Source organism: Haemaphysalis longicornis, unplaced genomic scaffold (assembly GCF_048455015.1).
Source record: "Haemaphysalis longicornis isolate Haplotype H1 unplaced genomic scaffold, Haemaphysalis longicornis Haplotype H1 scaffold_10, whole genome shotgun sequence".
NCBI lineage: Eukaryota > Metazoa > Arthropoda > Arachnida > Ixodida > Ixodidae > Haemaphysalis > Haemaphysalis longicornis.
In genome coordinates this window covers 6,363,713-6,386,091 of record NW_027526204.1, presented here as the reverse complement: position 1 = coordinate 6,386,091, position 22,379 = coordinate 6,363,713, and positions in this window count along the sequence as shown.

Below are 22,379 nucleotides of genomic sequence, written 5' to 3'. Positions count from 1 at the left end.
CCAAGTGCGCTACCCGGGAAGGCGACTGTAACCACTGCTCGTGCGCAGAGGCGGCCAGACTGGTTGTGCGCATGCGCAGGTGCACCGGGGACCTGTTGGGCCTGATTCTGTGCTCTGCTATAAACCTCCATTATTTCTAAGTGAGTGCAGCGGTGTCGTAGAGGTAGAGCATTCGCCTCGCGTGCAAAAGGACCCTGGTTCGAATCCCGGTGCCGGACAATTCCCACCGGATTACAAGAAGTCCGCGTATTGATGGAATTGCTGAATGGAGCTTGGTGTGCGGCCTGACCCCGGTGACCATTGCCGGTAACGCACGCCCTCACCAGAGCAGGATTGGCCACCCTGGTGTAGTAATGGCCACAACCTCCAATGAATACGCCAATTAACCCATGGCCCTCAGTCTCCAGTGGCTGCGAAGCAAGTGACCACGGCGGCGGTCAGACCTTTGACGCAGCAGAGGGTGCTAAGAATCGCTGTACCCGGACAGGCCCCCATTGGAATGTGAACCTGGCAACAATTAACACGAGAACCTTATTTAGTGAAGCGAGTCTAGACGTGTTGTTCGAAGAATTAAAGGTCCTTAAGTGGGATGTAATAGGGCTTAGCGAGGTTAGGAGGACGGGTGAAGCCTTTACGGTGCTGAAAAATGGACACGTCCTATTTTACCGTGGTCTAGTGGACAGAGGAGAACTGGGAGTGGGATTTCTAGTCAATAAAAGCATAGCTGGCAACATTGAAGAATACTATAGTATTAACGAAAGGGCAGCGGGTCTTGTAATCAGGCTCAATAAGAGGTACAAGCTCAAGGTGGTACAGGGCTATGCGCCCACATCCAGCCACGACGACCAGGTAGTGGAATTCTTCTATGAAGATGCGCAATCAGCAATGGCTAAAGTAAAAACACAGTATACCGTAATTATGGGGGACTTCAATGCTAACGTAGGCAAGAATCAGGCTGGACACAAGGCAGTTGGGAACTATGGTCTGGGCTGTAGAAATAGCAGGCGGGACCTACTAGTTGCATTTGCCGAACGGAATAACCTATGCATAATGAATACCTTCTTCTGTAAACGGGAGAGCCGGAAGTGGACGTGGAGCAGCCCGAATGGGGACCATAAAAATGAAATAGACTTCATATTATGCGATAACCCTGGCGTCGTGAAGGATGTGGAAGTGCTCGGAAGGGTAAGGTGTAGTGACCACCGTATGGTAAGATCTCGAATTAGGCTAGATTTGAGGAGGGACCGTAACAAGCTAGTACGAAAAAAGCCGAATAATGAGCTAACAGTAAGACGTAAAGTAGAAGAATTCAGAATCGCGCTGCAGAACCGATATTCAGCTCTTACCGAGGAACTCGAGTTTGCGATACAGGAAGCCAGTGACAACCTTACACGCTATATTACGGAGTGTGCAGAAGAAGTCGGGGGCACTATGGCTAGACAGGATACTGGCAAACTTTCACAGGCGACGAAAGATCTAATTAGGAAACGGCAAACCATGACAATCTCTACCGCAGCTGACAGAATAGAACTAGCGGAGCTTTCGAAGTTAATCAATAAGCGTAAGACAGCTGACATAGGGAAGTATAATATGGAGAGGCTCGAATACGCTGTAAAGAACGGAGGTAGCCTGAAATCAGTGAAGAGGCGTCTTGGCCTGGGGAAAAATCAGATGTATGCACTTCTGAATGCACTAAGAAAGGCAATGTCATCACAAATAGGGATAAAATAGTCACAGTGGCCGAGGACTTCTATAGGGATCTGTACAGTAGCCGGGACATCCAGGATAATGCCGAACGAGAAAGTAGTTCTGAGGAGATAACGAGGATATAACCAGTAACGACCGAAGAAGTACCGAAGGCGTTGAAATAAATGAAAAGGGGCAAAGCACCTCGTGAGGATCAGATAACAGCAGACGTCTTGAAGGATGGCGGAGAAATTGTACTTGAAAAACTGGCAAACCTGTATACGCAATGCCTAATGACCGCAAGTGTACCGGAGGAGAACTTCCTGCTGGGATAGTTGGTGAATAGATGTCATGATTTGAAGCGCAACAAACACACACGGACGAAGAACAGAGTAGACGAGACAGGCGCTACCGGAAGTGTACCTTAATCTTGGAAAAACGAGAACACCATCTTAATTCCTAAGAAAGGTGACATGAAGGACTTGGAAAATTACAGGCAGATCAGCTTACTGTCAGTCTTCTACAAGGTACTTACCAAGGTAATCGCTAACAGAATTTCTGCAACCTTAGATTTCAGTCAACCTAAAGAACAAGCATAATTCCGTAAAGGTTATTCAACAATGGACCATATTCACACCATCCATATTCACAAAATGGACCAAATTCACACTATCAATCAGGTGATAGAGAAGTGCGCTGAGTATACTGAATCCCTATATATAGCCTTCATAGATTATGAGAAAGCATTTGACTCGGTCGAAACCCTAGCAGTCATTCAGGCATGACGGAACCAGGGGGTAGATGAGCATTATGTAAAAATACTAGAGGATATCTACAATGGGTCCACAGCTACTATTATCCTCATAAGGAGAGCAGTAAAATACCTATAAGGAAGGGTGTCAGACAAGGAGACACAATCTCTCCAATGTTATTCACAGCATGTTTACAAGAAGTATTCAGAACGTTGGATTGGGAACAGGTGGGAGTAAGGGTTAATGGAGAATACCTCAGTAAACTCAGATTTCCTGATGACGTTGCCTTGCTAAGTAACTGGGGGAACGAATTGCAAAGCATGCTTTCCGCACTGGACGAACAGAGTAGAACCGTGGGCCTGAAAATTAATATGCAGAAAACTAAAGTAATGATCAATAGCCTCGGGACAGAACAGCGGTTTGAGATAGGTGGCGAGGCAGTGGAAGTGGTAAGTGAACATATCTACTGAGGCCAAGTTGTGACCCCGTATCCCAACCATGAGGCAGAGATAATTAGGAGGATCAGAATGGAGTGGAGTGCATACGGCAGAATTTCTCATATTATGAATAGCAGCCTACCATTGTCCCTGAAGAAGAAAGTGTATGACAGCTGCATCTTACCGGCACTCACCTACGGGGCAGAAACTTGGAGGCTGACTAAGAAGGTTCAACTTCAATTGAGAACGACTCAGCGGGCAATGGAGCGGAAAATGATAGGTGTAACATTAAGGGACAAGAAGAGAGCGGAGTGGGTCAGGGAGCAAACTGGTGTTAAAGACATATTGCTAGAAATTAAAAAGAAGAAATGGACGTGGGCAGGACATGTAATGCGAAGGCAAGATAACCGCTGGTCATTAAGGGTAACAGAGTGGATCCCTAGAGAAGGCAAGCCTTGCAGGGGGCGGCATGGTCACAGTTGGCACGGGACCGGGGTAATTGGAAAATAATGGGAGAGGCCTTTCCCCTGCAGTGGGCGTAGATAGGCTGGTGATGATTTCGAAGTGAGCAGGCCTTTGGGTTGCTCTGTGGCAGTCTACTTTTCGTTACTCTACAGAAATGCCGATTGGCTCTCGCCTCGCAGCAATGACGTTCCTCGGATTCCTCTTGGAAAAAAATGGGAACCGTTCAGACACAGCAAGGGCTGAAGCCATCCTGTATTTGCCCCCCCCCCCCCCCTCCGGCCCACCTTTTACTCTAGCGAACAGCCCTGAAGTCGTTGTTGCTTTTGGAATTGATCGCTTCGGCAGCGAGCGCAAGGTGCGAGAACGCCACGGAGGCCGAGGAAATCGCCATAGCCCTGGCAATGACCTAAGCCGACTGCGACACAATATTGAGTGACTCCCAAGAAGCCGTCCGAAACCTGGCGAATGGACGTGGAAGCAGCAAAGCAATCAAGATCATCAAGAAGTCGGGTACTCGAGTAGGCCGGAGAGTGGAAGTCAGGTGGATTCCGGCGCACGCGGGCGAATGCTCGTCGCACGCACCGAACCACAACGAGACGGCCCACAGGGAGGCGCGCGCACTAACAGACCGCGCCCCCTGAGTCGAAAGCCGCCCCGAGTGGGAATGGTGGACTGAGACCAAAGATAGGGCCCGAGGTTACGGTGAAGCATTAAAAAACGCGCGACTGTCCAGAAGAGAATACCCCCCGCCCCATCGGGCCCTGAGCCGCGAAGAGGCGACGATTCTCAGGCAGCTACAGAAGGCGTCGGTCACGTCACCGGCGGCACTACACCGCATGTACCCAGAGGAGTACACAAGCAGCCTATGCGAGGTATGCAAAAACGGGTCGGCCAACCGGTGGCACATCATGTGGGACTGCGCCACCGACCCCGAAGGCGCCAGCTTCGAAGATTACCCGGCACAACTACAGGAAGCCATCGAATCAAGAGACAATACGAAGCAAGAGTGGGCCATCCAGCAGGTCTTCACTGCACTCGAAAAGCACGGACTCCGAAAGGGGCCTGCGCCTATTAGGGTAGCGAAGAAGATGCGACGACCGGCCACGTCGCAACGGGGGTCATAACAAACCCCCGCCCACTGCAGGATCGATGTGAATAAAGTCCTTTCCAGTCCAGTCCAGTCCAGGCTAAAGAACGCCGCAACGATTGCAGCACATCAACAAAACATAAGGCGTTCTCGAGTGGTCGCCTGTAACGATGCCAGCAAACAGGTTTTTCAAGCAACCTAAAATGCTCCCTCCCCCCCCCCCCCCCAGCACTTTTGCGTGGCCGCTGTGATTCTTACACACCTACAACTGCGACAGAAGCTGTCATTGCTGCACTTTCTCAAAGGAGACGGAGGTTTCGAATGCTACCTGGTCCGGAATGAAACATCATCCCGGATAGCTTAGGCTACATTGGGCTGGGGCTACTGCAGATGGAAAAAAAGGAGAACAGCATCCGTCCACCTGGCAAAGTACCAGGCCACAGCCTATGATTAAACAACCAAACTGTCGGCACTCAGTAACCAGCAGCTGGTTGTTGATCACGGCGGCGGTCAGGCTGTGTCCTGATAGGCCGCCTGTAGGATTTGAAAGTGGCAACGTACAACCCGGGGACTCTGGTTATTAAGGAAAGCCCAAATGGAAGAGCTCTCACGTATTAACTGGAATAGAATAATTTAACAGGGTTACAAGTAAAGTGCAAAGCTTCACAAAATTCAGTAGCGGAAAGATGCTGTGCTATCAAGAAGCTCAAAGAACAAGAGCGCCATGAGTTCAATTCCCCACTCATACAGAGGTAGGGGCAATGTGGAGGAATTGTGCAGAGTTAACTGAAGTGCCTGGTACAAAAAAATGGCGAAAGAGCCACAGACAGTGGAATCAAAATAACCAAGTGGTTCAGGTAAGACAGTATAAGACTATGGACCAGGGGCGGTATTCTCGTAACTGTCCCTTTTGAAAACGTTCCTTTTGAGTCCCTTTCATCGTGACGTACTTCCGTTTAAGCAATGGGCGTTGGCAGTAGGTTTGTTGCGCTCGCGTTACGTCACTTCCGGTTGTTTGCTTTTAGCCAATCAGGGCTCGCCAAAAGGGACATTTTTGAAAGGGACGCAAAAGGTACAAAACTCGAGAATACCGCCCCAGCATGCTGCTTGCATGATGGGATTGTACACCGTTTTTATAGAATGCACAACCTGCAATGCAGAACAGCGTGGCTACGGGGGGGGGGGGGGGGGGGGAGGACGTAAACGCAGGAGTAGGTGAGAAGCAGGCAGATAAAACCATTGCAGATAAAGAATAGACAAAACGGTTGGTTGGATACGTGGATAGAAATAACCGGATAATATTAAAAACTTTCTCCCGCTAATCAAGGAACACAAAAGGACATGGAAAAACCACGATGGTATAATTCAAACCGAAATTCACTCCAGTTTGGGTGGCCATCTAAGTGTTGTACCGGACACTAAAGTGCAAGGAAAGATCACAAGCAGCAAGCCAAGGTTGGTCGGGTGGAAAATAAGGCGAGCTTTCAAAAGCGAAAAGATGAAACAAGGAAAGAGTAGGGAACCCAAGTTGCCTTCAGTGAGAACCGAGACGCAGGAGTTTGAGATAACCACCCCAGGACAAGAGAGCGGTTTTAACCAGAGCAAATAAAACCAAGATCGACATGCTGGCAGACAGCACCGGTAATGATGCTGAGCAGTAGCTGTAGAAAGACGGAGTGCACTGCAATGCCACAGATGGGTCAAGTTAGTGCCACATGCAAGACGCAGGTGCCCTTCCGGCGTTGTGGTGGAATTCACGAGTCGTCCGGTTGGAAAGCGGGCGTCGAATGTGAGGGGCTGTTCCGGTCTGCATGAAGCCACACGAGGAGCGCGTGCTCAAGACGATGTTGAAGGACAGCTTCTCCCACAAAAAGGCTGCCATTTCATAAGGCGGACGAGCAGGCGCTCAGGTCGACGCGCTCAATGTGGCCATGAAAGCGAGTTGCAATCACCGCAACCGGTGCAGCTTCCACCGGCGTTGCCAGCATCACTTGGGCCCGGAAACGAAGAGACTGACCCCGCTGACCCTGAGCCACCGCGTGTTTTATCAGGCGCTGCTCGTAATGTTCAGTCGCCTCGATCCCCTCTTGGGTGACTCCTAAAAGCGAGTCTGTAGGCACGAATCCGCAACCTGTCGACCAAGAAAATCGTAACCATGAGGAGGTTCTGAAAATGGTAAACATTTAATTAACAAATACAATGCATTCACTGCTTTCTGGTGTGTAAACGCAGGCCGAGGAGATTGCTTCACAAGTATTGGACGTTCCAGAGCCCCTTGTTTCAGCAATTCTCTAATGTGTGAAAGTGCACCGTCATTAGCACATGAGTGCGATCGATTTACAATGTTGCGCTGCAACGCTCGATGTACTCCTACGACTTGAGTTGTTCTCCAATGTTTGCATCATGCCGATCATCTAGCGTTCGTCGAACTGAGCACTGGACTGGAACTCTGGACGCTCTTAACATTCATGTCGGTCTGCGCCCTACTCATCCGACGCTTTCACTTCCCCTCCCAACGCCGAGTAGCTGACCAGAGCACTACCTCAGGACGATGACTTATTATTTACTTTTACTACTGTTTGTTTATCTCTCTCTTTCTGTCTCACTCGTAACGACATAGTCAGACACAACTTGAGCTGCAGTCCCACGAAGGACAGGAGCAATATTTCTTTTTTTTTTGTGTAAGCAATATTTTGTCAGAGTCCTTCAATACTTCTCTGGTCATGAAACTCCCCGCGAATTATCGTACGGAGACAAAGGCTACCGCGAGGGGCACCACCGCAGATCGGAGGGCATCGGGCGCGGCCGCTGCTGCTCTGTGGCCACACCGGCAGGCAGGAACGCAGTAACAGCATGTCTGTTCACACCAAATTATTTCGTCACTCACAAAATGATCAGTCCATTTCAGCGGCCCACGACACTTAAAGCGAAAGCGCACTGCTTACGGTAATGCGCCGAGCGTCCGTTACATGCCAAACGCGCTCTGACGACTTCCCTGCTGCCCTCCGATAAACACCAGCGTCGCGGAGCGGCCTCGCTGGGCAGCGCACGTAGTTCTCCCATAGCGTGACGCGAAGTTTCATGACCAGAAAAGAATTGAAGGGCTCTGGTTTTATTGAACCTTTATGAAACGGTAAGCTACAACTTTCGTGATTTCGTTACTTCTGGCCCCAACGAAAATACTCACCGTACCCTCCTCGCAACTGCTGCGTCTCTCGCCACACGCGCGAGAGACAACTAATGCCACTGCCGAGTAATCACGGCCGTTCGGACCGGCTAAACAGAGGTGGACACAAGGTTTCTCCCGTTCAGGATGGCACCACCTTTATTGACTGAGTCCCCCACGTATTAGTAAATAGACACAGCGAGGCGCACGTTTTCGGTGGAGCCAGCCTCTGTGCTACGCGGCTCCGTCCTTCCCCGGCCAATACAGTCAATACAGCGTATTGAAGGGAAACCCGTCTGGAGTCACGTTCCCCAACGCTCCTTCGTCGCACCGGATACAAGAGGGCTTCGTGAGGAGAAAGATCGATATTAGGGAGGGGCCAGCATTCGCGGCCTTTTCGATGAAGTCTTCTACCTCTCCCTCGATTCGCTCGCCTCCTTGCCCCTCTGTCCCCTCCCCAGATATTCTCTCGGCGTCTACCAGTAAATCAACTGCCGCTACTAGGTCAACGCAGAGTGCTTTTCATCTATTCCGTTCACAGATAGGTACAAGGCCGGCACATTCGGTGCGATGATGAATACGAATTAAACGTGTTGCTATACCGCGCTGCACTCCAAAACGGCCATAACAAGAACCAAACTACCCTGATTTAGTTAGATACGTAAGGATTGCCTAGAACAGAGCTAGAAGAACAATTTACAGAAAAGGAAACTACGGATCGTCTTGAAAAAAATGTCTGATTTGCTGGGGCTCTAACACAGAACAAAACGAGGGCATTGACAGCGATTGCGCTTACGTCTTGTTCACTCCAATGGAGATAGCCGACTGATTAGCCGCGGAAAGGGGCAACAGCCCAGCTGACTGCGCCCGCATCGGCGGGACCTACTCTCGCTAATTTCGCCGCTTCCAACCGTGATAAGGCGCTGACCCGACGCTCGCGCGACGTTATTACATGTTCGGCCAGCTGTCTGCGACCTCATTGTCGATTGATGTGTTGAACATTGAAATGTGTCAGCCGCTGACACCTTGAAATGTATCAGCGGCTTTCTTGAAAAACATTTGAATGAGTTAACTGTCAAGAACCCGTACGCCACAAAGAATTCGGAAGTGGTCACTCGTTTCTTTCAAAGTGATCACTCTGCTAGCTATGGGTTTTCAGTGGATGTAGAAGATCTGTTTTATTCTGTGCCTCAGCGAGAGTTATGTGCCTGTGTAAGGGAAATTATTCACGAGAACGGTGCAGTTCAATTTCAGAACGCAGCCGGTGTGTCGGTAGATGGCTTATTTCATTTTCGGAATTTTATCTTAGGAATACCTTCATCACTTTTGACGCCGGCTTTTACCTTCAACGACAAAGCATTTGCATAGGTTCGTGTGTTGCCCCTGTTTTTCGTAATATTTTTTTAGCCTTTGTTGATAGGGCGTTGGAAAGTGCCTTTGAAGGAAGAATTGTCTGTAAGGTATTTAGATACCCTTATGAAAATTTCTATGTACAGTCAAAAAACAGTCTACGTCCCGAAGGAAACAGACTGTGTGCGTCCTGTGTGTTTCCTCTGAGTTGGAATTTCGCCACCGACTTTCTGCGTCTTCCAAGTGTCCTGAGTGTTTCCGTCCTCCTTGCGTCCAGTCTATCTCCCAAAGGCAACAGACACCATACGGCCTTTGTGTGTCCCCTGTATGTCTCGAAGGCAACAGTCCGCAATCGTCCCTTGTGTGTCCCCTGTATTGAAATTTCGCCACCGACTTTCTGGGTCCTCCAAGAATCCTTTATGTTTACATCCTCTACGTGTCCTACAAGTTTCCACCTTTTGAGTGCCCTTTGCATGCTGTCAAATAACAGCGCCCAACAGCCAGCTGCGTGTGGAAAATGTCAGCCAGCTCCACAGTCACTGGTTCATGCTGCAGTTGTTTCTGTAAAAGCAAGCTGACGAAAATCACATGAATCAAATATGACTCTTGGAAACCTCACTATTTTATTCAGGTTGGATCCATACGTGCTGCTGCCGCCTGCCACACCAGGTGTCTCCTCATCTTTACCCCTCACAGGAGGGGATAGCCACTGCCACACTTGAACCTGAAATGACAAACGCATTGATCGCATATGAAGGGGTTTAAACAAACATGTCTCTGGAACATTTGCTGGTTATGCTTATAAATATAAAGGAGTGTTCCCATACAAATCTGAACCAAGTATCCTGAAAGAGAAGGTACAACTTCTAGGTTGCAAAATTGGCCACAAAATGTACACCAAATAAATTAACTAATGAGCTTACGAACATCAAATATGACATAGGCAACACAACCCAGAACTAGGTACTGTTTAGATTCATAGCCTCCTCATAACGGGCATTCATACAGCCTCGCAAGAACATTTGAGAGATAAGATTATTGCAGCGGCACTGTGAGAACAAAGCAATATGGGGGGGCGGGGGCAGAGAAGGAAACATAAAATTGCATGAACATGCCAAGACGGCATTGATCAGTCGTCATCATGAGTAGTTGCTTGTGTCTACGCGTTCTTTGGAACCTATAAAGGCAGCAGTTTTATTGTGCATTTCGTTTACGAGACAGCACTTGCATTGTCTAGCTTGTCTGTGCTTGCTGTCAAAAAGCAAAATGTACATCACCATGAACTGACCAGCCTCTAGGTTGGCTCCTCACTTTTTATATTTCCTTGTGTCGATGGGTCGACCAGAACATGGGTAAATAAAGCAGAAGGAAGTGTACACCCCCCCTGTGAATTCCATAATTACTGCTAGATACAAATATAAATTCATCCTTTGGGCAATAAGAAGGTGCACATGTATACCAGAGATCCGTGACTCTGGGTTGGGGCGCTCTTCAATAATTATGTCAGCGGTATTAACCCTTTCACTGTTGGGGGTTTCTGGCCATGACGCACCCCTAGTGTCGGATTGGTTTCCGGAATATCAAGGAAGGAACACAGTGATTTATATGACTGTAATAGCGTCTGGAACGTAACGTGTCGAAAGGAAAGAGCGTGGGTGAGAAATCGCCTTTCCAGATATTTTCAGTTTGCAGTGCACACTGATGACCCATCATTTCAACATCAGAATCTGATGATGTGGAACTTACACCCCTTCTTCAGATGAGAAACTGTCAAATTGCAAATTCGAGCTCAGCTCGTATTGGAATTGGAATCGAAAAACCACCGCTCCTATCCGCAGTCGAAGGCCCCCCACGGTCAGCCATCCGAAATGAACGGCACGCATAGAGGGAGCACTTTCAGCAGCCCCACAACGCACAGAAATGGTGCCTTCTGAAATCATGATGGCAGATAGAGATAAAAAGGGGATACAACCTTAATACAACAACCTCATGTGCTGCTGAAACACGAGGTTGTTGCTGACACGAGGTGTGCGCTGGGCTAACCTGGCGCGCCGTAGCAGACACAGGAACAGAAATAAAAAAAAAAAAAACCCTAGAAAACTGTGTTGGATATCACACTTGCACCCATAATTACACGCATGCCACGTGGTCACCCATCCCGACAGATGTACAGCGCATGGAGTGACCATGCCCCCCAAGCAACGAAAGCTGGGTGCGGTCGCTCTGTACTTTGTGAAAATACAAGCTACTAGAAAGATTCGACAGATAGCACAACAATCAGTGCAGGTGCGCCAACTTTGCGCCATGGCACGAATTTTTCAACGCACAACAGAAAACGCACTAGTGTGTCAGTGACACTGTGGAGGGGAAATGCGAAAACAAACCAGTACGTCACTGACAGTGAAAGGGTTAAGGCGATCGAATACGGCAAATTTAATTTCAGGGTTTATGCTTGTCGGCAATAACGAACGCTACCGCGGTGAGTAACTTGAGCTGACTACTCTGTAACGTGCACTCGAATGCTAAAACCACACAAGCGTTTTTGCATATGTTTGCACACAGAACAGTCATACTGTTGAGTAATAATCATGAAGAATAATAAGCCGACAAAGTCGTTATTAATTAATTCATGGAGCAAGGACGCAGCCCTGATGTGACAAAAAAAAGGCATCAGGAAGTTTATCACCGTCATCTGTTCCCTATTTTTTGTCCCATCTCTGCAATGTTCTTATGTCTTAATATCACTGAGGTACCAGAAGGATGCCACAATGGTTCGGCATGTTTTCATGTTCTCTCAGCCTTCAAAATCGAAATTTTCATGCATTTCAGAGTCGTAATGAACTCCATTTACAAGTCGTGCAGGATAGATCGAAACAGGTAGCAGCCAATTCTTCTGGCAGCTCACAACGTACATCCTCCATGTAAATCACCTGGCCCTGTAAAAAATGGAAGTTCAAGTAAAAAACAAGCCGCAAAAATGCAGTATAACGCCGTGAAATACTCGCTCTGACAGGACATGACAGAATTTCTTTTTTGTAGGTGCAAGAAAGGCTTGCTGCTGAGCAGCGCCTTGATGCCTCCTTGAGCAGGATCATCGACCGCATAACCGCTGCTCCTTCCGACGCTGCACTGCGGTTACGTACAGCTCGTCGTGCCTTGATGCTGCCGTATTCTCTTCCTTCTACCTCCTATTTAGCCGAGAGCCGACGTTACCGCTGGACACGTGATTTCAACACCCTATGCCACCCTCCTTATATGTACAATACGCCATGGCCCGCGCTGACTTTGCCCGCAGCATTGCTCGCATCAGGCTCGCTTCGTCCCAGCGCTCTCAAAAGGATCGCTACGACTGCCGCCACAGCACCCACCACTTTGCACCTGGATCCCTGGTGCTGCTCTGGTGTCCTGCACGCCGCGTAGGGCGTTCGGAAAAGCTTCTAGCCAGGTACTACGGCCCCTACCGTGTCGGACGCCAATTGACTGAGGTCAATTACGAAATCGCCCCGCTGGTTTCGTCAGACTCACCCCGCTCTCCACAAACAGACGTCGTCCACGTCGCGCGTCTTAAGCCATACCGCTCGGAACCTACAGCTTTACCCCGACAAGCACCGAGACGGCGCTCCTACCGCCGGGGGGTTGTGTTACGGGGCATTAATTAAATTCACCGCAAAGGGGACGGTATACACATACTTTGCTAGCCGGGATCATCATCAAGAAGGGAGATGAAGAGGACGCTGACGGTAAAGCCCGTTCGTTGTCTGCTTGCGCGGTGCTCTCTTCCACCGTGTTTTATGATAACTAGTTTCCCTAAAGTCTGTCCTATTGACGGGGAACTGGGCACGACAAAGAATCTCACGGCGCTTCCGGTTACAAGAGCAATACTGCTGAGGGCCCCCGTGGCTTGGTGGACGGAAAAGAGGTGAATGACTACTTCCAACCAACCGGCGGTACTGGCTGCAAAGCTCCGCGTGCGTATTCTTGGTGGCTGGCTGCTTTCAATTTGTGCGTGCGTTGCTTCTTTTTGGTGAGCATTTTTCTACTTGTCGCGCCGTCCTTGACCAAGCGTTTCTTTGGGCCAAAAAATACTTCGATCTACAGGAGGCTGTGGAAGCAAACTGTTTTATTCCCATCTCACACACCCACTTTGCAAAGCGAGGCAATGATCACACATCAAATATATTTACCCAATTACCTACACTTCGCGTCGTCTCACCAGCCCTCGGAGACATCTCTAAAACGGGAAATGGTGAGACAGCATGATTATTCTTTGTGATATTTTTTCACCCCCCCCCCCATCCATCCCCCCAGAACACTTTTCGTGCAAGCGGTGAAAGCGCAGACTTGTTCTCAAAAGCGGCCCGGTGGCACCCGACATACACTTGGGCTGCCGGGGCACACATTGCCGCAACGGGCTCAACGCGAATCCCTTAAAACGTCCGCGCAAGCACTTATTCCATTCCACAGGGTTCGAAAAAAAGCTTTCAGGGGAGCTCGAGTATGTCGGCGGGATTTACAAGCTCAGGCGGCCGTGCTCAAGCAGGCAGTCCAGGGCTCCACTCTAGAGGACGCGTCAGGGGAGTCTTCAGATGCTGTTAAACGCGGAAAACACGCCTTCTCAAGCTGATGTACGGAGGGCTGCAAAGAAATATTAGTGAGGGGATTAGGAATTTAGAAATTGGCGTCCACGGCTATACATTTGTGAAGGTTTTACTATAACGAAATAAAGAAAGAACAGACGCTGTGATGCCAGTACGAAAGAGAACTGAGGCACGCAGTAATAAAGTTAAGAAATATAACAAAAGTACTGGTGTAAGTATCTTTGAAAACATGATAAAAACAAGCCAAATCACCGTAAGAAGAGCTTTATCCTTAGGTTCTGAAGATGTAATAAGAATAACCTGTAATAAGATGTGCAGCAACACTCGCTTACATGATACGAAGCAATATCGGGTTTGAAAATCCTCTGGGTGAATTAGAGAGGACCCAGTGGGAGCAGCGAGAGTAGTGCGCAGGTGAGTATGTACCTTATGTTCTCGGCTGTAGCTGGCTGTCTGGAGCAGTATATTCACCCTTTTTTTACTCAGAGGAATGGCGCGCCGTGTCAAAGAACGAAGGTAGCCGGCTACTGCAATTCACATAATTTAAAACGTCGCGATGTCCTAAAACCTATTTGAACGAAGAACGCGTATAACTTTTTTGGCTTGGAATTGACAAATCAATGTTAACCGGGTACATAAGTCACTTTTTGTACACTAAAGAAGGCGCAGAACTCACTCGTCCAACCATAAAGTCGTAATATCAATGGACAGGAAGTTCTTAGCACAGGAAGTTCTTCCATCGTCTTTCTCAACACAGTGCAGATGCAGGTTAATGACTGACGTGATAGAATTTCTTCCACTGCTACACTATTGCCGGATGATTGTGCGGTCACCTTCAAAATTTGGGCATCAAAGCCGCTTGCACCCTGAAATGTGACCTTGATACGCGTCATTATCGAGATATACGAGGTTCATCAACCTTATTAGTGAATTCAAAATTGCACTCGCAAGCTATGCATGTCACAGCCTGTGATCCTATGGGTAAAAAATCCTCTCGTAGTATCATTTCACCTAACTTAGGTTCTCACATCTCCTACTTCCCGCCGTAGCATGCTCGGTTTGATAGTGAAAAATGCTACGCTAACTGCATTCAAACCTCAAAAAGCAGTTCAACCTAACGTGAAAGCTGTCGGAAGTGCATAAAAGGGATTCAGTTGGATTGGATTGACTTGGCTTGGCTTGGCTTCGCTTGGATTTGATTTGATTGGATTGGATTGGATTAGATTGGATTGGATTGGATCGGATTGGATTGGATTGGATTGGATTGAATTGGAGTGAAGTGGAGTTGATTTGGACTGGGTTTGGATTGAATGATAAGCGGCAGTGAGCATGATAATCAGCTAATCCTAGGCAACCAGGAAAGCTAAGAATAACCATCTGAACCTTAGCTCACGCTACGTATATGCTGGCATGGCCGAGCTAAGCCACTGCTAAGCGCGAGTGGCTCACGAGTTTCGAGCGCTTATGACTATATAATTGATCTGGATTGGATTTGGATTCGATGATAAGCAGCAGTAAGCACGATAAGCAGCTAATACTAGACAACCAGGAAAGCTAAGAATAACCAGCTGAACCTTAGCTCACGCAACGTATATCCTGGCATAGCCGCTTCGCTTTCGAAGCCTCTGGGTTACCCCGTGGCGAAGGGACCGTGACAGGTTACATCGTAACGCCGTGGCGATATGCTTGACTCCAGCCAGCGAGCTAGGGCGACAAGGCGAGCGCCGAAAGTGCTCTGCACTTAAATGTTGTCCTTCCTTCAAATAACGTATAGCCCCACCCCAACAAAACACTATTGCAGCGAAACTTAGCATAAGATTCGTACGTAACTAACAATCTATCCAGAATTGCTCTCTAAGTTTTGCTGTGTCGGATATGTGCGATTGCATAACGTAGGTATACAAGAGGAATTGTGCTGCCGTGCGGAATGCGTATAGACAAACAAAATGAAATTAGAGCACGCATCAACCACACAGGTCGGGCTTCGAGAAGAGCAGCGAATAATCGAGAACGCCAATATTGTTGTAAGTCAAAGGGGCCAAAAGGTTCGCATATCATAGTCATTCCCATTGCATGGCTCATGCAGACAAAATATATCTGTTTTATTAGAAATACTACCCTTCACAAACTCGCCTCGCTCAACTCCATTCCGGCCCTAAAATACTTCGCTTTCACAGAAAATAAATAAAATACGCTAGAATTTTGTTACACACAACATCAGTGACAGAAATGTTATGACTGAGTCATCAATATGTGAAATATATTTTATCATTCAAAATACCCAGCAAACGGCAATTTGGCGGGGGGCTTGGTTGGTGGCCACAAACCACACAAACAGGTAGCTATCATGTGAAGACTAGACAATTCAGTAGCTCTGGAATCGCCTCTGCTTCCTTGATTTTCTTTTTTATCAAACCTATTTGTCTGTGACTGCAATAAAATTGGCGTCGTTGTTATTGAGATAATGCTGTATTCTTACTCAAAAAACGTTTGCTTTGTCTTCATGGTCCTTGTAAAGCGGCGCTCGAACTTATGACAGGTGCAGTCATTCCAGTGTCACCGAAGTTCATTGGCATTGGGGCCCGGATGTGTGTCGCTGTTAGCGGATAGTTTTGAGACAAGGGTATGACTTTGCCGATACTTTTCTATACTTCTTATCCAAAAGCACAGCGATAGTTCTTCCTCCGCGTGTAACCTTGTGCCTTACGTTTTCTAATGTGTCTGCTCTGTTTTAAACAGTGCCCCATTAACCTTTTGTGTTGATGTCATTTTCCCAAAGTGCTATCATCTCAACGGAATGATTTATCATGTGACACTGCAGTGGTCCCTGGACTTGAAAATAGTAGTGCTGCTCCCCAAAAACATTGTGATATCAGCACAAATTTCAGATGAAATTGCTTTTATTAAGCAAATCATTGTCATTTATGTGTCTAACAGCTTTTGCGGTCCCCTAGGCTACCTGTAAGTCACAAGTTTCTATAGCGAAGCGGCCACAAGCAGATAGCATAAAACCGCGAGTAGGACACCCACAAACAAAGCTTCCGCACAATATCAAGCGGTTGCGGAGGTGACCTGAAACCTTTCTCATGCGGCTTTGTTAAATATGGCGCGAGATGGCGTTACCGTAGCTTGCCTGCCTTTCAGCGTAAGTCAAAAACTAAAATCATCCGCATTCTCACCTAAACCACTACGGTGTTTGCCTTCTCAAAGGTCTTTGCATTGCCATTCCCCAACCTGCAGCCAGCCAACCTCTTCCTCACCAGACTCGGCAACGCTTCAAATTTCATAAGGGGAGAGCGCTGAGATGGGTGAAAGTGAAATGTGACAAACAGGGACGCTGTAAGAAACACAGCGTGCATACGTTTATTACTGTTCAGGTTGTCCCACCTTAACGCTGTTCAATTTATGCAGTGTATCATTTTCCCCGCTACAAACACCATTGCATTGAATTTCGACCTTTACTGAAGATCATACGAACCATATTTCACGAATGCCGAAGTCTTGACCGAATACAAGTCTATCTACGTGCATATGGCGATGGCCACGACATCGGACAGGCAGATGCAAGCCCTTACACCACGCTTTCTTGCCATTTGGTTGTGCTTTAGATAGCACTTTCAGCAATTTTTTCCGTGGAAATTATTCCAAAATACATATCCTCGTTCATACCCTGCAGCTTTTTGCCGCGTAAGTGGCCCCACAGCCCTCCAGCTACTCCGCAACCATCACCACACACAGAAAATTGAACACGGCTATGCTCATCAGCAAGCCTGCGTGTTTTGGTTCCTTGCTACCCAAGAAACACCGGACATTTCGCCTTTAGTCACTCAGCATTGCTGCGCCGTGTTCTCATACCCAAAACACGTAAACGCGTACAGACCACTACATGTGTGTGGAATCCACCTCAATAGTTTTCCCCATTCCGCTTGGTTACATCGCCTATAATCAAAGAAATGCCCCCCAGAATGCAAATTTGGTCTCATCAAGGCACTTCACCTTACCCCATTATCACGCGCGCTTACGACCGAACCTTCCCACATCGGTTCTCTCTTTTTGGCCTTCTAAATGTGTGAATAAACCTGACGACCAGTAACTAGTGATATTTAGTAGTTCCTGTCCTGGGCTAACGGAGAGGAACTCTTGTGCTACGGGCAATGTTTAGAACTGCAGCGCTGCATAAATTCTAAGCCGTGCATCATGTTAATGTGTGTAAAAAGATAACAAGCAGATTATTTGGCCTCCAAATAATTCCTTGCGAGCCCGGTTATTCTGGAACGTTAGTACTAAGGTTCCACAAGAACGCGCGGGCTGATAGAGATGCCTACTGAGGATTACAAGAAATGAAAAAACGAGTGCGAGAAATAGGCTGAGGACAGGTTCATATTTGGCAGTGTATTTGCTGTATGATTTTAAATGTTTTGTACAGCCAAATATCAGATTGCATAAAAATCGGCTGAAGCAAAACTTTTCCTCCACTACGAACACCGGTTAAACAATTGTTTTTTTTTTTTTGTGGTTGGTTTGTAAACGATTAAGCTCATTTTCAGTGTAATTGGAATACTGCTTGAAAAGACATTAGTTCCAAGAGGGAAAGAAAGGAGACACTTGTTAGGAATTTAATCACGGCGCTGCTAGCTGAATATCCCACCTGGGTCTGTCAAACGCCAAACGCGTGGAGAACCACCGATGAACAGTGACGCAATGCTGTGAGATCTCCGTCTGCCTCAGAGAGACACTGTCTTTTTCTATCGTGAGAGACCGTCAATAACCTAAACTTGGCACTCCATCCCTGGATGCATCTATCTACATCAGGATGCATACTGTCTCCTTACAAGACGAACCACGGTAAAAACGAAGCGTCACATTTTTCTGACTTCCCTCATAATCGTTGCGCCGCGCTTGACTGCGGTCGCCATCTGGGCCCGATAGGCAGGGACAGGCAGATGGGTCGACGGAGTGCGGTACGCGCCTGGGCGGCGCCGCTTGGTGCCCGATGCGCTCTCCGCGTCTCCCGCGGGCGAACAGCCGGGTGCCAGATTGTGAGCTCGCGCTGAGGAGCGACCCAGGGGACTCGCTGGCAGAGGGTCCAGCCGGAGTGCACATCGGGGCCGGTAACCTGATTAAACAAGAGGCAACGGCTGCAGCTCCCGCCAATCGGCTGCGCCCGCAGTGGGCCTCAGAAACCCACTGATTGCTACTTTCCATAGCTTATGCTTGATCAACAGATGTACACACCTCCGCTGTCGGGCTGTCACTGTTGGCGCGTGTGTCGAGAACTGGCTTGGTGGCAAGCAGCTTGCTGTTTGCTTTCGAAGGGGATTTTCACCACCACGTGCTAAATTTGCCTGATCGGTGGACTTTGCATATTCTGTACTGTATATATTGTTACATATATACACTGTTACACATATTTTCACGAACTCCCCCGACGACCACGCAGCTTTAAATACAGCTTTAAAAGACGTTTCCCGCTGGTGTCGTAAATGGCAAATGGCAAGTGTACCATTTTGTCGGTAAGCCGAAAAAAAACTAGGTCAAATTTTCGTTACACTATTGACAACGTTCCCATAGCTAGAGTAAACCAGCATAAATATCTTGGAGTAATTATAACTGCAGATCTAAGATGAGATTCACACATAAATTATGTAACATGAGCTGCCTTGCGGCGCTTGTTCACACTTAGATATCGGCTCCACCAGGCGCCGCCTCCACTGAAGCACCTGGCATACACTTCGCTTGTGCGATCATTACTAGAATATGGTAATATCATTTGGTCACCCTTCACTAAACAACAAATAACTAAACTCGAATGAATACAAAGAAAAGCAGTTAGGTTCATATACAATCGGTGCAGACTTGCAGATTCACCAACCGAACTACTAAAAAATGCTGGTTTACTTACTATAAGGAATCGAACACAATTGGTACGTGCAAAAGTTATGCATCAGCTAATTCACGGTCATTTCAACATTGATTTACCTGCCTACATCACGTTTGATCAAAGTAGAACGACACGCCTAAAACATTCAATGAGTCTAAACGAATATGCATTTAACACAAATTGCTTTAAAGGGACACTGAAGTGATATGTAAACATTGCGGGATTACTTGCGCAAATTGTAGTCCGGGGTCCTCAGGCCATGTTACGACCACTCTGGGCGCGTTTACGCGCTTTTATTTAGTAGAAAACTTAATTCGAAAATGCTCTCCTCCTCTCTTTACGCTCGCCCATTTTCTGCGGCGTTTTCGTGTGACGTCTAGAGGAGCCGAGCTCGCAATTGGCTAAGCTATCTGCACGGAGTCAGTCGGCCCAGCGTTTCGTCCGCCGGACGCCGACGGGTCGTCGCAATTCGTTCGCTCAGTTGAAACGAAGCCAGGGCCAGGACACGTTTGTGAATGGAAGAATGGGCCTTTCTTTACTTGGTTAGTTTGTACACTGTATCTAGCTCCAAGTCAAGGTCGCTTCACACAAGCGCACATGCGACGCTTCGCTGACTGGTACGCCCGTAGGAAAATATAAGGCCTCTTGAAGGCGGGAGAAGAGTCAGAGAAGTCAATATAGGTACTAAGGAAATAAAATCAACTGATATTTTTACCGTACAGCGTAAAAATAGGGTGCGGGAAGCACTTTTTTGCGCTGGGCGAACAAGCACAGCGGTCAGCAGCACGACTACGCATCTGCGAACGCTTTTCCGTCTACGAAATGCAATTGCTAGACGTGAGCTATTGCGGAAACTCGGGGTACGCTTACTGCACGAGCACAATACAACAAATAATCACCTAAGCTGCTTGAAATGCCAAAACTAAATAAAAATGTAAACTTGTTGTACAATATATACCTTATATTACCATGATCAGCGCAGCCCGTCTCGTGGCCGAGTTGTTTGAGGCTGCAGGTATGTCGCCGCCGAGTGTTTTGCTAGTCACGAGTTCGAGTCCCCGCGGGTACGTGCTTTTTTTTTTTTTTGTAAGTTAACTTTTTTGTTTTCTGCCGATGTTTTCTACATTGAGTTCACCTTTGTTTGGGCCGCAACGTTCATGGCTCCACGAACTAGTTCACAGAACGCGCGCAGGCTGGCACTGGCGCGCTAGCAAGTTCTCGTTGGCGTGCTGTCCATAAGCACCGACTGCTTGCGGGCAGTGGGCACAGGCCAGAATGAACAGACCCTTGGCCTGGTGGCCTGGTGCGAACACGTATTTTACGGTACAGGCATGAGTGAGGCAAGCTCCAAATAGGGGGGGGGGGGGGGGGGGAAGCGCATGACATTTGTGCGTCTGCGGGTACGCGGAGGGCGTCCATGGACTGCGTCGGCCCCGGCTAGTGAATGCTACGATTCCAAGCCGTCCTGGGAGGCTTATCTTTATGCATTTTTACAGCTGACAACATGGCAGAAGCGCGGTACGATGATTACTGAGTTATTGAGAATGCCCATCCAACAACGCCACAGGTTGTGTTTTACAGAACCGAAACCGAAACCGAAACTTGTTTGGTTGCTCACCTTGGGCATCGTCCAATCACGGTCCCGCTCCTCCCAACGTCACAGCTTTAGTTGGTGCGGCCGCCGCAAACCGCGCATGGTAGTTTTTCTTCTTTGGCGCTTTGTAAAATAATTACCGATTTGTCAACCGGATAAACGATGAAAAGTGGGCTAATTTGAGCCAGTCTACGCAGTGCAAGCAAAAACGGGAGCTTGACAAATTCACTTCAGTGTCCCTCTAAGTACTCTTTCTTTCCGTTAGCAATTACTGAATGGAATCAACTAGATTTGAATATCTCGAGCAGTACCCGATTGGATAAATTTTTAACACCGGTTGAAAATGAACTTAACAAAATGCAAGGGGAAACAGTTAGGTGATATTCGTTTTTGTATTTGTGTGTATATTTTACCCCACTGGTCATGTACTCTTAAGTTACGCTTAAGATGAAATACCCACTTAAAAAATTATTCCTGAGCTCAAATACTCTGTTTTCAGATCATGTTCTTATGTACTTATATTACACTTCTCTTACTGAATTCTTTGCCCATGCTGTACTTTTGCTTATAATTGTTTGCGTTACATTTATGAATAGTTCATACAATTTTCCAGTATGTGAATTTGGTTTGTACTTGCACGTTATTAGTAACCCACATGTTTGAATCCTGTTCCGATTTTGTTTTGTTAATCGGATTCTGTTACTAGATTTCAATTGTTAATGTGTGTGCCTTATTGTATACCTACTCTGTAATTTATGTCTCAAGCCCTTGCTGCGAAAATCCCTGATGGGATTTGCAGTATGTTTAAATAAATAAATAAATAAATAAATAAATAAATAAATAAATAAATAAATAAATTTTTGCTTTAGTCTCTGCCGCTCCAGCTCCCGGCTTCGATTTGTGGATACACCCTGTAAAATCTTTGGCAACTTCAGACGCAACCGGTCCTGTTGGCCACGCGGGAGATAAATAATGTAACATTACTGAATTTTCCTCCACATTGAGAGCCAACACACGAAAAGCTGTCATATGGCCACAGCTTCACCTTTGCCTGATCGCAAACTGGACGTCAATCTCTGCGCAGTAGGAGCCAGGCCTGAACGACGTCTGCCCGGAGCGGGCAGTGACCCTGAGCCGGACGTGGCGGATGTCACATGCATCACGCGCCCTTGCGTACAATGAGACTGAGCACGCTAATGGCCACCTTCCCTAGTAGATGACCGGGTGTCCACGGGAGGTGTGTCCCGTGCTTTTCGCGGTCGCCCCTATTCAGCATACGGCACTGCGTGCTGCGACGACGTCGCTCATGTCGGCGCTCAGGCACCGATAAGTCCCCCCGTGGGAAACGAAAGCGCGGCCGAGG